This window comes from Teleopsis dalmanni, chromosome 1, assembly GCF_002237135.1.
Source record: "Teleopsis dalmanni isolate 2A chromosome 1, ASM223713v2, whole genome shotgun sequence".
Classification (NCBI taxonomy): domain Eukaryota; kingdom Metazoa; phylum Arthropoda; class Insecta; order Diptera; family Diopsidae; genus Teleopsis; species Teleopsis dalmanni.
This window is the reverse complement of record NC_051846.1, coordinates 88,971,419-88,977,418: the sequence shown is the minus strand read 5'-3', so window position 1 is coordinate 88,977,418 and position 6,000 is coordinate 88,971,419.

Sequence of the window (6,000 nt, the reverse complement as noted above, 5' to 3'; positions counted from 1 at the left end):
GGTCGAACTAGAACTAGCCAGATGCATTTATAAGGGCGAAAGTCTCCAATGCTAATACTCGAAATATCGCTGAGTGTATTTTTTTAATCCAAAAAGTTGGTCAAAAGTGTAAATCGATTAGAACAATTTTTGATTAATATTGATATTAATCAACTTGTGTGGAAAATATCGTCAAACACTTTTCGCGAGTCCAAATATCCAATAATGAAGTAATAAATTGAAAAGATATTCAATTTAAATTTCCGGAATTTCATAAAAATTTTACTAGATCTTTGATGAATTCAGGCACACTTTTTATAAAATTTGTGGTGATCTCAGAATTTAGTTGGTCAACATTTCAAACCGCGTGTGTTACTTATAATCTTCTTAATGTGAAAACAATCACCATATTGAACTTAGTTTCTCATTTTAAAGATTTCAGTAAATGTTTTACCAATTTTAAAACAAAATTTAATGCCAGCACCTTGTTTGATTATTATTTTTGGACCATTAACACAAATATATTCTTACTTCAGATACAATGACTCCATTTCTATTCATATCATATCATATCATATCAAAATATTTTGATAGTACATTACGAAATAATCTAGCTTATTAACACTTGAAATTGTCAACATATGTCGTTAATACATATACCTATTTTTAACAAATCCAACGTCATTATTAATCTCTAATTAATTTTAATTTCAATTTATGTTGCAACATATTGCATAAATTTCATATTTGTTGTATTATTTTCATGTACTCACATCAGGAATGAAGTTTTTTCAATTTTTATTGGTAATACATATTATTCTTCTGGAAAGAGAAACCCATCAGCTGCTTAACAAATATTAAAGACCTTCATGCTTACCACACGTATTAATTTCCGCATCTTCAGCAGGACTATATATTATTTTGGCATAAGCGTAACAAATCCGCACACATATGTGCGATTAAGCGATTTTCCAAGTGCTACCAATGCGTTCATACACGCCCACCCAAGTATGTTTGTAACGCTTTTATTGCAACTCACCGCAAATGTTAACCTGCACTACATCCAACTACAACATAAGTTCACAAGTGATTTCCGCGCCCCTCTTACTTCATAAATCTGCCGACTAACGCAGAGTCACACCTTCTTCACACACTTACTTGAAGCGTTAAAGTTCCTTTATATTTATTATAACTCTTCGCCCACTTCTGTCTTTATGTGCTCTTCATCCACACTATGGAACTCAATTTATATTTTTGTAAAAATATTCCACTCCAAAAGTGCATTCATACCAAGCCGAAGACGCAGTCTAGCCGTATCTAATAGAGTTGCGCACTTGAGCGCCTCATATCATTATCAACACATCTGATGATGATTTTTCGAAATAAATTAAAGACTAATACCAGTGAAACATAAAAACAAAGAACAAATTTTCTCGCTTCATGCTTAATCAATGAACGGCACTGTGATCCTTTCGTGTAGATCTTAAGGGACCGCTTGCTACTATGAACAGAATTAAAATCAGATCACAATAAATATGAAGCATAAAAAGAAAAAATGGGAAGTTCATAAAGAGTAAGCGAAAGGAGCCGATTTCTAAGGAATTCCCACAAAACTGGTAATGGATCGAAAACGAATGTAATTTTAACGAGCCCACAAAAATGCCTTCAGACCTCCTGTGTTGTTTGTCGCCTTTGACACGGAGACACTAACGCCATTAAATGATGCAATTATTTTCGCTAATTTTTTATTTTGTTTTCTAGGTATTCTCTTGGTCGTATCAAATCGTTGGACAATGCATCACTTTCCTCTGCAAGATATATAACCAAAAATTACGAAATCTAAAAATGTGTGCAAAGTTTATCTTCTTACGCCCTTCAATGTTTTCTTTAGCAGATGATAAACAAAAAATATACACATCAGGGAAATAATATCATCTTCCTCTTATCAGCAGTTTAATAAGAAATGAGTAAAAATATTTATAACATAAAGTATTATCCATTTCGTGGTCTTGTCTTATCACCACTGTTTCAATGACATATGTCAAACTATACTGGAGTTCAATCCATTGTATTTTTAATTTGGTGTTTAAATTATATTGTTGAATTTACTAAAAAATTAATGACGATATTTCGTATCACGGCTCATTTTTTGCTTTGTGAATATATCAACAAACAAAATTGTCACATCTGTGGCGGTGAAAGTCCACAAATAACTGCGAGAAGACGACCATTGCATCCACAAAAAGCACTTTGTAATTTGTCATTTGGTTAAGAGGTATGATAGATCCGTAATTTTTAAAAATACAATACGAAGGTGTGACACAAACCATTAATTCTGATCGCTAATTCCACGCGATTATGAGTCATGAGTGGTTTCTATAAGACGGCGTCACAAACTATTCTGTTTTGAATTCGTTGCATAAAAAATTTGCCGGACGACTAATTTCATGTTTTAGTTATATAAATTACCCACCAAGATAATGCGGTATGTCACCAGTAAACATATTGGTATGAATAATATCTAAATTATCGACGCTTAAAAAAATAAAGTCCGTCAAATAATGGCGGAGCTGTTCCCAGTTATGTACCCACAAATGATCGAAAATTTTCTCAAAAGAATCGAGTACTAAAAATTGTCTCGTTAATCATATTTAAATAATGTTGTATTTTATATATTATGGCAAAAACCCAACAACATAATGAAATAAAAATTCGTTGGAAATTTAAAAAAAAAATAATTTGTATTAACATTTTCTCTGGGACCCACAATAAAAATAGGGGATTATTAATTGGAGTACTGCTTAAAATTAAGTTGTTATATGCATATGCGTACTAAATAGCATATATAATAAAAATAAATAAATATAAATACCTTCTGCTCAAAAAGTTCTCGGATTTTGTAAATAAAACACAAATTTAAATTTTATTCCAAATTTATTTTATCTCCTCTAAAATATGCTCATTTTGAAGTGAAACACATATGCCAACGCTTAACCCAATCTTCCATACACTTTTCGTAGGCCCGTGAACGTATGGCTTTTAGTTCCTTCATCGAATTCTCTTTTACCGATTCAATCGACTCAATCGACGAAGGGGCAATTTAAGTTTCGGGAACAGGAAAAAGTCACACGGATCCAGATCTGGCGAATATGGTGCCTGAGCGATGACAGTGGTGCCGTATTTGGTCAAATGCAGCATATGCAGCATCACTATATGATATTTTTGATTTAGTACCCACGTAACTATTACTGTTTAAAAGTATGGTCATCTCTCACGTAAGATATCAATATTTAATTATAATTACTGTATTTACCGTATAATTGCTGTCTGGACCTTATTAAAAAAAGAAACAATCAATTATTGAATGAAGACATCAATATATATCAATGAAATGATCAATAAATATATCACTGAAATGAAGAATTTTTATTTCAGAATAAGTTTTTATTTATTTTAAGTATATTATAACAATTATATAGATTTCGAATTCAGGAGCAAAATTCAATACTACAAATTACAGAGGAAGTTAAACTTGGAGAAATACTCTGAAGCCATGAAGGGTGCAAAAATCTCTATATTACAGCGCAAAATCGCCCAACATCACATTAATAATTATCAAAGTCATGAATAAGATAGATGTGAATATGCGGCCCGTCACATAAGAAAAAACTCATATAGGTTCTAAAAAGTGGTACCGTTATGACCCAGGAAAAAATTAATTTGTATAAATGAAGTCTTGATCATTTTTCATTGTCCAATAGAGCAAGCTATCAGTTACTTTGTTTTTGTGTTGTATTATAAATAGTTTTGATCATATTTATGATTTGATATGACGTTAACTCGTGTCTTAATATGGTAATTCAGCTTATTAAAATATATATTAATTTAAATAGTTTAACCGTGGTTAAAAAATGCCCGCTTGTAATGTAATTAATGCCATAGGGACTTATTTGTCGTTGTAGCCACGCCCGCTTTACAACGAATCCTAGCAAAAGCATCTCAAAGAAAGTGTTCCACGGTGCAATGTAGTTTATTTTTTGAAATATCGGCTTTAAAAGTTGTTAAGCAGTTTCCACTAAAAATTATATAGTTATTAATTATTAATTAGTTAAATATCGGCTTTAAAAGTTGTTAAATAGTTTTCACTAAAAATTATTACTAATTATTTAATTATTAATTATATTGTATATACCAGATGCGGTTTTGTAGTGTTGTTAGTGAATCCAATGTTTAAAGTTTACAACTAAAAACTTCAATATCTCTAGAAATAATCTGTATTGGCATATAGCGAACAAAATGACTTACTGCACTAAATCCATTATACAACGGATCTATTCGGGGAATTAAAACCACGTCTAGAAATGTGCGAAATAAGCAAAACAAAGTGTTCGCTGTTTTATCTAATCGAGGTGTTATATCTGGTTAATTTGTATTAATTAATGCAAGTAATAAAAAACATAGATCATGGATTTTTATATATATTTATTATTAACCCACTAATAGAAGTCAATGTACATATTTATGCAATTTTAAATACCAGAACCTGATGAGTTTATTTCTTATAGAGGTCATAAGTTTATAAAGAGTATGGAATAAATCTTCTTATTTTTATTTAATAATAACAATTAAAATAAAACTGAATCACAATTTTTTTAATATATCAAAATAGAAGGACTCGTTAAAATAATTAATGATTGTGCTAGGACTCAATGTAGACTGAGAAAATAAAAATGTGAAAATCGTGGAAGTGCTTATATTTTGATGACTTTAAATTTAGTTCCCTTTTTAAAATTATTTTATGTGCTGTGAATATTTTTATTTCATTCCGTAGTCCTGTACCCAAATCCTTATTTCTACAACGTGACAAAATTTTATTGTGAAAGTTATGGATCAGAGGGTGTACGAGTAAAATATAAAAAATTACGCAAGTGAATGTGTATAAATTATACGGGAAAATAACAATGAAATCTCGCTAAAATAACAGAGTAAATGACAAATATGAAGCATAAAACAACAAAAATGAAAAACCAACATAAAATATGCAAAATAGCAGAGTTCACCAGGCACTTAACATATCAGCAACACATGTGAATCCGTTGTCTGGTTGACGGAACCTCCAACACTTGCCGTATAAGAAACGGAGGAGCCTTTGTTCTCCCGTTGGTTTCTGTAGCTCTTTATTGTAGCGACAACAGTGAAGCGGTTTTCGCGTGATAAATCGCTAATACACGAGGAGTACGGAACATAAAAGTTTTCGGTATTCGTTTGTATAAAAATTGTAAAAAATGTAAAAAATTGGCGCTATACGTGCTAAAAAATTTCATGGTCTGGCGGCTCAATTTATATTGAGTTGGAGCATTTGTTTTTATACTTTTTGTCACATTTTTGAATTACATAAAACTCTTTACTACACATTTCATCATCTTTTGTGTGCCCCACTCACATTCACGTGTAAATTTCCCTAATAAATCATATTCCGCATTCTCAAAGCAGATGTGGAGAACTTTCAAACTGGCACTTAGCTTCTGTCAACTCTTCCAACAAGAGTAGCTCATTGCAATCCGGTACATGAGCTGTTATGCAAAGTAAGAAGGGCTATATACGAGTGTGTGCATTAGCATTGTAACCCACGAAACCGCAGTCATTCATAGTTATCGCAGCGCTTGATACGAATGCTTAAGAAAACACTAACTGCTTGCCTTGGCGAACATTGACATTGCAAACAAAAGCTTAACAAAGCTTTCCTCTATGATACACCAAAAGATTCGCTCCTATTCAATGGAGTCACAACATTACAAATTATGCAAGGATACCAATGTACATATTTCATTAACACTGAATACACGAGTATCTACCGCACCCAACTACGTGTGTACGTGTATGTAAGTACTCGTATTTTAATAGAATTCATTCGTTGTGAGATTGCGAATATTATGAATATAAGTGCATATGTGCTCACAGAAATGCATTAAAAGTGCACTCCACTAATGTATATAAATGGTATGTCGATGAATAGCATTA